The sequence below is a fragment of the Nyctereutes procyonoides genome, unplaced genomic scaffold, assembly GCF_905146905.1.
Source record: "Nyctereutes procyonoides isolate TBG_1078 unplaced genomic scaffold, NYPRO_anot_genome, whole genome shotgun sequence".
Lineage (NCBI taxonomy): Eukaryota > Metazoa > Chordata > Mammalia > Carnivora > Canidae > Nyctereutes > Nyctereutes procyonoides.
The window spans coordinates 18042217-18054165 of NW_026575145.1; positions in this window are offsets into that span (position 1 = coordinate 18042217).

The following is an 11949-nucleotide window of genomic DNA, read 5'->3' on the forward strand; positions in this document are numbered from 1 at the left end:
AGGGGAAAGAGATCATCACACATTCCTTCTGATCAGATCATAATTTCTAAAATTCTAGAATAGGTCATTTTAATGTACTTTCATTCATCCATAATGAGTTTTATAAGTAGCTACCAACTAGCATCCTTTTTCAAGTGGGAAATCTAGGATATATTATTGAATAAGATTGAATATTTACATGCCTGATATCAGAGCCTTTGAAATCAACTAGTGCAATGGAGGGTTGACATGCTCAGACCAGAAGAATCAGAGAAGAAAAATACATTATTAATTGTTTCCTCAATTCATCAGACATCACATGATTTGTAAGTAATTACAAAAAATTAAAATTTAATAAAGTATTTTCTTTACACAGCCTTCCTCAAATCCTCATTCATTCATTCATTTATTCATTAAACATATATTTACCAAACTTATCTTAGGGCATGTTTTAAGTACTGGAGATTAATCACAGACAAAATAAGATAAAAAGGACAAAGTCCCTGACATAATGGAGCTTACATTCTGGTGGGAAAGAGAAACAATAAACAAGTTAAATAAGTAAAATATATAGTTTGTTAGTTAAATGCTAAGGACAAAACTGAAGTAGGGAAAAGTAATAGGAAGCATTGGAGGAGGGTTGAAATTTTTGATAGTATAATCTGGAAAAGACTCATTGAAATCTGTAAAGGAAGTGGGAAGTAAACTATTGGTTACTGTATGTGGCTGGGGCAGCAGAAGCTTTCCCAGCAGAGGGAATAGGAAATGCAAAGGTCCTTTTACAGGAGCAATTTTTGTACCTTTGAGAAACACCTAGTAATCTGGAGTGGCCAGAGTAATAGAAGAAGAGAGGAAGTGGTTATGACATCAGATGGGTAAAGAAGAAGGTCATGGAAGGTCGTATAACCTTTGCAATGATTTGTATATTATACAAATTATTTATACATTATATATTAAATCAGCATATCAAGGCCTTGAGAGTAGATGAGTTTGACAAAGTAATTATTAAGGGCCAAAAAGAATTGATGTGAGTACTAAGCCCAGAAGCACTGCAGTATTTAAAAGTCAGGGAAATTGGGAAGAAATAACAAAACATATGAGATGGAACATCTAGAGGTAGGAAAATAAAACAGACATAAAACAACATGTAAGAGTGTCTTCCTAGAAGCCAAATAAACCAAATGTTGTAAGGAGATAGTGATCAATTTTGTCAAATGTTAATGGGAGTTCAAGTTAGACGAGGCCTGAGAATTGACCATTTGATTTAGCATGGAGTTCACTGACAACCTTCATAAAAGTTATTTTGGTGAAGTTCTGACACTAAGAGTCTGTCTGGATTAATGAAAGAGTAGGAGAGAGAAATCGGAAACTGCAAATAAAAACTCTTTCAGGGAATTTTGTTTTTAAAAAAAATGAAAGAAAAGGAAAAGTTTTAAAGAAAGAGAAGTGGAGTCAAAGTGAGTTTTTTAGAAGTGCAAGAAATAGCATGAGTGTGTGCTGATGTGAACCATCTAATATCAAGGCAAGTAGGTGCTGTGCAAGAAAGAGAAGCGAGAATTGCTAAATTTACATTGTAGAGGAGATGGAAGGATAGGATCTAGTACACAAGTAGAGAGCTAGCCTTTTCTAGGAGTGTGGTTGGTAATAAAAGCTCAAGTAAATTTGCACAAATGGAGATAGGTCAGTGATGTAGAATTAGCTCATAGAAATGCTCTTCTGTGTGCTTCTTTCTTAGTGGAGTAGAAATTATGGTTTAGGATAAAGATGAGGAAAGACATGCTGGAAATTTTGAGGAGAGATGATGTAAAATAATCATCTGCATCTTATGAATGAACTAAGAAAATGTAGTATGAGTGCTCTGCACTATTAAAGAGCTGCTTTAAGAAAAGTGATCCCAAACTTAAGGTGAGATCAGTCAACATTGTTTTGTATTTTTTTTCTCCAGCCACATTCAAATGCAAGTGGGCAAATGTTGAGTAAGTTAAGGGTTTGATTCAACAAAGGTAGTGATTTATCCCAGTGAACTGTAATGAAGCAAGAATAGAGCAGGGGAGTAGATGATGTTTGCTGGTGAGTGATTATCAGTGATACAAGTAGCATTAGTAGAAAGTCATTCCAGTTTAGAGCCAAGACACATCTTAAATACTTTCAGATTTCATTAATTGCTAAGTTTTATGGTCTTCCTTGACAGCACAGAAAAAACACAAAGTTTTATATGAATCTTCTTATTTTGTTGTTCTAAAAAGGATGCCTCTACTCCCTGTTAGTTCTTAAACTGTTATCATTTAAAAACCAGAGTGTTCCATTACCAATATAAAGATTTGGATGTGGGCTTCTCTAAAATAGCAAAAAGTTAAAAAAGAAAAAACCTTAAAATCAAATCACAAGTAATATTAAATTATCCCTGAGTGCATATTATTTAGTTCCTCATTAATTGTTTTCCAGTAAAAGTGAAATGTGCAATATGCAAATTAAATAATATTACATGTCAGAGTTTGAAAGAAATATTCATTTAACATTGGAAGAGGTTTTTTTCCCAGGAAATCTTGTTCATTTATTTTGTGAGAATTTTTGTTTGTCGCTATTTGTTCAAAACATAATACAATTGTGAGATCCAGTGCCTGCTGGCAAAGTTGGAATAGCTGTCAGCAGGAAATGGCAAACTAATAATAAGTGCTGGTAAAATATTTATATTATACTTTACTGGGAATCTGAATGTAGTTTTGTATTTCATTAGTGCTTGAGGCAGTACATAGTAACATAGTTGTGCTCCAAAAAAAATGGATAGAATTCTAAATACTGTAGTAACTTATCTTTCAACTTATCTGCTGAGGAAAAAAAGAATTAATAATAATAAAGCCTTTTACAAGCTGAAATTTAAGAAATTTTAAACGAGGTCCATAAGGTAGTAATTAGTAGCATCTCACATTTAGTGTTATTGGACACTAGGCTGCTGAATCAACTACTTCTGTATGAGGCCTAGTAATTTAGCTCGGGTTCATAATTTTCAATAACAGAGCTATTCAAGAGGGTGGGGTGGTCCTAAACCACCAGAGGACTCAGAAGTATGGTGATGTTCAAGTACAACACTGTGTTTATGTACTCCCCAAAGTGTATCAAAGCTCAGATCCAGAGAAATAAAAGAAAAGTCAAACAAAACAAGCATTAGACTGCGTAAAATAAGGTATGGACAAGGCAAACAGGTGAGGCATTGTTTAGGTGGCTAAGGTAGATCAATATCTATTCTTGCAAGCCAGGAATCCTGCCTGCTTTCCTCTGGCGCTCCGCAGATCATCTTACGGCCTGCAGACAGACTGTCGCCTAAACCCAACTGACAGACAACCTATTTCACCCCTGTAAAAATCATACGCATCTTCTTCCTTTGTGGTTCACCAAGGAAAGAAAAAATATAACTGCCAAAATAAAATAATACCATATTGGTTTCACCACATGTTAACCATCCCTTTTTATTAACTTAATTATAAAAGATTGGCCCCTAATTTCTCTTTCATATACAATTTTAATCTACTCAATAAAATAGAAGTATATTGTGAGCATAACAATGTGTGTGTGTGCGTGTGTGTATGGAGATATGACCAAATGTATCCAAACAGTAAACATACATAAAGCATCTTGCACATAATAATCACTCAATAAATATTAATATCAATATTCCTGTCATAATAATTTTTAAGACCTAACAGAAGGAAGGAGAGAATCTCATAGAAAATGAGGAAATGGACGTTTATGTTTACCTTTAATTCATAGAATAAAGAGGCAATATTTCAGTAATTTTGAAAACATATTTAATGAGCTCATGATTGCTGAACTTTGAGTAAAGAACAGAAAATCAGATTGTTTATGTTTTGTGACACAGTACCATCAGTTTGCCTTGTTCCAATAAACTACAAATTCATTCATAGCTATTAGCAGTCTTTTAGTTTTCCCATATGTTTTAATTTTGATGAGAAAATAAAAACCAGAAATATTTTTCAGAAAGTTATTATACTCTAGTTGTATAAAAGATAACCGAAATATGAAACCTGTCCTCTAGTTCCATAGGGCTTTAGAAGATTATCCAAATTTCTCTGCAAATTAAGCATTATATAAAATTCTTACTTCACCCATATAATTTTTATTGAGCTTTATTCATTTCAGAAGTTCACCAAAAATTAGGAGAATTCTTTTACTGCAGTAAAAGAAATGGTAGTTGCTATAATAACATTCTGAGTAAAAGAAATTACAACAAAGACTAGTTAACAAAATATAAATTTTAAAAACTACAACAACAACAACAATTATCCTAACTCTACTTTGGCAAATGGGAGACATTTTGAATGGCATTAACTGAGACTTCTTTTTCTTCATATATGTACAATAATTCATGGATTCCATTTTATCCAGATTTTCATATCAAAACACATCTTGCTATTTGTTTTTACCTTTTGAATTGACTAAAAGAAAAGACAATTTTAATATAATATTTAGCATACTGAAAGTCAAGACAAATCCTTATTTTAGTGGTTGTCGAGATTTTGTCTTAATTTTCAGGGTGGAAAAGCTAGTATTTTGTAGACTCGTGCATATCTTATCTCTAAGTAATGAGACTATGTCGTTCCATCACTGCTACAGTTTTCTGCTTTCCTATTTATGATGGAAGAAATGTAATTTACCTGTCACATTGAAAGGTTTGATATAAATCCTTATCCTATCTTTTGAACTAGCATTTTTGAAACACTACATTGTAAACAAATGACATGTTTAATTAAACAACTACTTTACTACTACCTGAACAAGAGCGTATGATTATATTAATTTAATAGCAAGCCATATGACTAGAATTTAAAGAAAATGTTTTCAATTCAACAAGAAAGTATGATTATACTAATTTAAAATTGATTGGAATGTAAACAAAATATTTTAATTTCCTATCTTTGGAACATCAAAATAGGTATTTTTAGGAGCTGAAACTAATACAATTTAGAACATATTAGCTTACATTAAAATGTCTTCTTTAACTTAATGATCTACATACAAAGCTAAATTTAAAAGTCAAGAAACAGCTTACTATGATGCTAAACATTGATTTTAAATGTAAACAATTGTGATCTTCCAAGGGACTGATTTTGTGTGTGATAGATTTTTCACTGCTGCAGGTTAGCAACTCAGAAATATATTAGCTGTATTCTAATAAGAATGAGAATATGGTAAGGTAAATTTAGCTGAATAATTAGGCATACTATAAAATAAATGATTATATGTGAGTGTATGCATTTGCATTTATGTGTATATGCATATAAATACCTATATTTAAGTATATGATATATATATGATAGTTTAAAAGCTGAGGATTAATTTTACTTTCAGATTTCAAAATATGAAATAATAGATTTGCCATAATCATTCAAAGGTACTTGTTGCTGAAGGTCAATTTATTTTTACTCATATGGGGGAACAAAGAAAATTTTAAAAAATTACTGGGTTCTGACCTAATCAAAGCCATAAGTTGTTTTTCAAAATATGCATTGTTAGGATCTTAATTATCTTATTTGTGTTTGTTTAGATAGATAAACAGATGAGACATTTCTAATCCAGATGTGACAATCTCAGCGCTGTCATTTACCTTTCAAGGATCATAGAATTTTTGCTTTTAACACATTCCCTTGAGTACCTACATGTTTTCATTATAAACCAGTAGTTGAGAAAACATGTCAGATGCTAAATTCAAAATCCACCATGCAGGAAACATGGGGAAATGTAACAACTGTTTTGGAAGGAAATGTCTTGAAGTCAACTTACATAAAATCTTAAATGGTTTGCCAATGAATTATAATTAGCATTTATGTTACAACTGCAAATGCTAAACAATTTGTGCTTAACTACTATAGGACTAAAGTTATTTTTGTCAAATATGCATAAAATCTTAAGCTAAAATGTCTATGTCCTCGGGACACCTGGGTGGCTCAGCGGTAGACCGCCTGCCTTCAGCTTGATCCTGGAGTCCGGGATCGTGTCCCACGTTGGCCTCCCTGCAGGGAGCCTGCTTCTCCCTATGCCTATGTCTCTGCCTTTCTCTGTGTGTCTCTCATGAATAAATAAATAAAATCTTTTTAAAAAATTGTTGAAAATGTCTATGTCCTGTAATATAAAAGTTTAGTGATACAAATGTAAAATATATAATACCAATTTAAGTTATGAAACAATAGGAGCAAAATATTTTAAAATCTAGAACACTTAAACTTCCATAATCTTTAATACATGATAGAAATCTCATAAAGAATATACAGCACTCAAGGTGATAATTTCATATATGAATATTCAATAACCTCTATGTCCAAGTAGATTGAAACTTAGAAATTTTTCTAGAGGTGCACATTTACTAGAGTAAATGAAATGAAAGTTTTTGAATGCTTGTGTAAAGGTTAAAATAGCTAAAATTCTTTTCTCAGTAAATGCTTCCTCATCTTCATCAATCATTATTCTAAAATATAAAGAAAATTATTTATAGAACACAATTAATAAAAGGTTATATACACTGATAGATAATGCAAGACAACTGACTTTATAATGAATAACTTCTAAAATAATTAATTACAGTTCTTATACAACTACACACTTAGTAACTTATTTCTACTTAATAAAATACTAGAGGTGCCTGAGTAGCTCAGTGGTTGAGCATCTGCCTTTGGCTCAGGTCATGATCCTGGGGTCCTGGGATCGAGTCCAGCATCAGGCTGCTCATGGGGAGCCTGCTTCTCCCTCTGCCTATGTCCCTTGCTCTCTTCTCTGTGTCTCTCATGAATAAATAAATAAATAAAATATTTTACAAAATACTATAAAATACCGTTTTCAACTTTTTAAAATGTGTATTTGCAAAGATTTTTTTCTCTCATGGAATTTTTCGATTAAATAACATGCATTTCCAATAAAGAACTAATATAACATAGATACTCATTTTTCTATGTTCATTTAATAAAGAAAAGGTTGCTTAGGCTATCATGAAAACAAAAATTATAATGTTAGGGGTCCCTGCATAGCTCAGTTGGGTAAGCCAACAACTCCTGGTTTGGGCTCAGGTGGTGATCTCATGGGTTGTGATCTCATGGGTCTTGTGATCTTGAGATAGAGCCCCAGTCCTGCATGGGATTCCACACTCAGCAGGAGGTCTATTTGAAGATTCTCTCCCTTGGCTCCTTCCCCTATGCCAGCGGGATTGCTCTCTCTCTCAATTAAATAAATAAATCTTTTTAAAAATCATGATGTTATTTTCAGTTCTATAACCTTTTAATTTGCAAACAGGTAATTACAGAAAAAATTATAGAATGCACTAAAAAAGCAGTTGGAAAACAACAAATATTTCATGTAAGAATTGCTAATTAGTGTAATAACCATTAAAAAATGGAAGTTTGTACATAAATATATAATCATCCAAAGAATGTCAGTCTTTGACTTCACTTAATTACTAAAATGGCCATTTAAGGGCACCTGGCTGGCTCAGTCAGTAAAGCAGGCAACTATTGATCTCAGAATCCTGAGTTCCAGCCCTATGTTGGACATGGAGCCTACTTAAAAATTAAAGTAAAATCTTTTTAAAAATTTAAAGAGGATTTTAAAAAATAAAATAAGATGGCCATTTAAGAATGTACCTTAAGGAGCACCACAAATATATCTTTTTATTAAACAGAAATAAAGGATAGTTTGATCCCTTTAAGCTTTTATTTTGATTTCTAACAAAATATCAAAACAAAAGACCTATTTTGCATATGTATATTAATTATGAGACAATAATTAAAATACTTATACCTTCTAAATAGTATCAATATCATTTAAAATATTCTTAGTGGAGATGAAAGCATTAATAGACATAGCCCATCTCCGACAGATTATTACTAAAATTATTTACTAAAATGTAAATGTTGATTACTAGTTGCTATCATTTGTGATTTTTTGGGTAAAGTGTAAGATAAATAGGAAGTTTCACTCCATTTCCTTAGCCATGATGAATAAGCAACATCAAGAAAACATTATAATAAATCTGTTTTTTTGGAGAGTGGCTGGGAACCCATATGCTACATAGGTTTTAATATGAGGAACTCTCTTATCAGTAAAGTGAAACTTTAGAAAAAGTCATATTTTAAAGTATCATAGCAAAGCTTGCACCATGTGTGAAGTTTACTGTCACAGCAATTCTTCATAGAAAAAAATTCTTAAATCTAAGGTTGTCAATCTGCAGTTTTTTGAGTATTGTAGTCACTTAGAATTAGCAGTTAACAAAGAAAAAAAACTCTTAAAAGCATTGACTTTTTACACTTCATTCTTACAATTCACTATTTACTTATCTTACAGTTAATCTCCATGCTAAATCTGAAAGTATGCTCTCAATAACAACTATAATAAAAGAATGTTGAGATAATGACACAAGATGATAAAAGCAAGGAAATGCTCATTTAAGGATATAATCTCTTTCACACATATGAGCTTTAAGTAGACATGAAGAAGTAGGAGAAATGTTCCACAAAAAGTTACCCAGAGAATTCCTCTAGGACAAAAACTTATCAAAACGTAGAAAGCCTTCTGAGATTCCAATCACTATTGATAAAGCCTTTCTAATATGAGATATTTTGCTCTGCATAATTATGTGCAAATAAATTTTGTAAACAAAAGTTCCTTATCATCTTTAATTAATGAAAACTTAGAGAAGAATTATAAGACTTGGTTTCTGCTGGTGGAAGTGTTTGGATGGTTGATAAAGCAGAGCTAATGCTATGTGTTCAGCAAACCCATTTATTTTTCTTCCTTAATACATAACTAAATTACATTCCCAAACCTCCCCTGCAATTAGTTTGGGCCATGTGACTGACTTTGGGCCAGTGGATAAGATACTATCTTTTAGAATCAACAAGCTTTCCTCCCTCCATTTAGTACAGAGTATCCAGTGGAGGACTCCAGGGCTCTACAAGATGGCAGAGTAGGTCTCTGAGTGACATAATGGAATAAAGACCCACTCTCTATCTGACCAACCCTGGAATGTGACATAAAGGAGTAATAAACATAGTATTAAGCCACTGAAACTTGGGAAAAGCTAGAAGATTATTCATTCATTAATTTTTCTGTTTCTCAAATATTATGAATAATAAGAATTACAGGGGATAAAAATAAAATTGGGGACTACAGAGAAAGGCAAAGATGGTAATTATATTGGATTTAAATATTAGATTAGGAATAGTTTTTAGGAACTACAGTTCACCCTTGAACAACACAGATTTAACTATACAGATCCGCTTATATGTGGATTTTTCTTATAAATACAGTACTATAAATGTATTTTCTCTTATGATTTTCTTTTTCTTTCTTTTTTTAAAAAAAAAAGTTTATTCACTTATTTGACAGAGAGCACAAGCAGGGGGAACAGGAGAGGTTGAAGCAGGCTCCCCCACTGAGCAGGGAGCCCTGTGGCATGTGGCTCCATCCTGGGACTCTGGGATCAGGACTCTTTCCAAAGGTAGACACTCAACCAACTGAGCCACTTAGGCGCCCAATGATTTTCTTAACATTTTTTTCTCTAGCTTATTTTATTATAAGAACAGAATATATATAATACATCTAACATGTACAACATGTATTGGTTGACTGTTTATGTTATCAGTAAGGCATCCACCCTTGTCAACAGTATGGTATTTAGTCAAATTTTGGAGGAGTCAAAAGTTAGACACAGATTTTTGACTGCACTGGTGTTGGTGCCCCTGACCCCCGCATTGTTCAGGAGTCAATTGTATATGATCTCAACTATTCTATAATTGGTCTCTGTCAAACTCTTGTTTCTCCAAGTCATATGCCGAATTTATATCCTCTTATTAAGATAATATTATTAATATTAGTGATAAATGCTTAAAGCATTAGCTAATATTCATTTCTTGCCATATCCTGAGCATAGTGCTTAGCATTTTATATGAATTATCTCATTTAATGTCAAAGTAATACTATGAGAAAGTTTTTAACAATATATTCATTTTACTGAAAAAATTGATGTCCATGAAAATTGAGATGATCTCACAGCTGGGATGCCTGGGTTGCTCAGCGGTTGAGCGTCTACCTTCGGCTCAGGATGTGATTCCTGTTTGGAGATCGAGTCCCACCTCATGCTCCCTGCAAGGAGCCTACTTCTCCCTCTGCCTGTGTCTCTGCCTCTCTCTCTATGTCTCTCATGAATAAATAAATAAAATCTTCAAAAAAAAAAAAGATGATCTCACAGCTAATAAGTGGTGAATCCAGAATTTAAAAAGTCTTTTTTTCACTCCTATTAACATAAAACGTTGCATCAGTGTAATATTTGGTTTTAAACAATTACTATTTGAGCAATAATAACCTCAACTATTAAAAAAATAACTTCAACTATTTTCCTACCCGCAAACAGAATCGTATAGCTTTGTGTTCATTTTGTACATCACAAAAAAAACGCTGATAGGAAGTGTTGATCTTAGTAACTATATTATAATCCTGGATCTGCCCCTCATAGTGAAAACTTTACACCCTGATTTTATCAACATGCCAAAAATCCATCTATTATGGGTAGATGCACAGTAATCATTAATGTTTTGACCAGTAAATCTAATTATTCATTTATGATGAATAATTTGAATGAAAAAAAAAACCTTCACTGAGGGCCTGGAATATAGTTAATTACTCACCTAAAGATAACTACCATTATATATGATATATATAAGGGATAGCTGGGTGGCTCAGTCAGTTAAGAATCTGACACTTTATCTCAGCTCAGGTCTTGATCTCAGGGTCCTGAGTTCAAATCCCATGTTGGGCTCCACACTGGGCAGGAAGCCTACTTAAATATGTGTGTGTATATACATACACACATGTGTTTAAATATGTATATATATACACACACATACATACATACACACACATATACCATGATGATATATATGAAATTCATGTGGATTAGTATATACCCTTAGAGCAGAGATTCTTTGGAAGCCAAATAATAATCAAAATATTATTTGAAAAATATGGATTCAGAATTAAGATATTTTTGTGGATAGAATGCTTATACATATAAACACATACATACATATATATATATGTATATATGAGTATTGGGAGATATACATATGTATATATGGCCTTGTCTTTGGGAATAAGGTTCAATGGAATGAAGTCCCACTCCGTCAACTCTGAACCATATTTGGAAAGGCTTTGCCCATACTGCTTTCTGACTTTTCTGTTATCTGCTTTCATGGCTAAAATTCTTTCTGTGGATATGTCAATACCTTCAATTAGTTTATGTCATACCTGCTGCATAGGAACTTATCTTTTAAGAGAACTATCCTTGTACTGATCTATTTTGTGTTGATCTTGAAATTCAACAATCCAAAGGCAACCTCATCTTGCATCTTTTATTTCAAATCTTTTGCTACTACGTCTCTCATGATAGTCTATAATAATGAAAAAAAAAACGACAGGAATTGAAAGAATTAATTCCAAGACAAAATAGTGCTCACTGAAATATCCTATTTATGAGAAATTAGTGAGGATAAATAATAGCAGCTGTACTCTTTTTCTTTCACATTACGTAGAAGCAACATATCCACAGGATTCAGTTAATCATCTTAACACACATCTTGATTGCTGGGGTTTAAAGCTCTCCAAACTCCTTCTACAAGAGGCACCATGTTTCTCTTTATAATGGTACCAAACCCCATGCCAAGCTAGAACTGTTGCTCTGGAAGGAAGCATGGCCCAAAATTCATCAAAGCTGCCATACAGTGTCAGGGAAAGATGGTGCTATGCCAGTTGCACCCCATCAGTGAAAAACTAAAGCTTGTTCAAGCTTTATGCTGCCACCATGCCATGCACTTCAAGAGCAAAGTCTAGTGCCACAGTCCTGGTGTTTCTTTTTCCAACTAGGCAAATGCCGAGAGGAGCACTTTCTCACAAACAAGTATGTGGGAGATA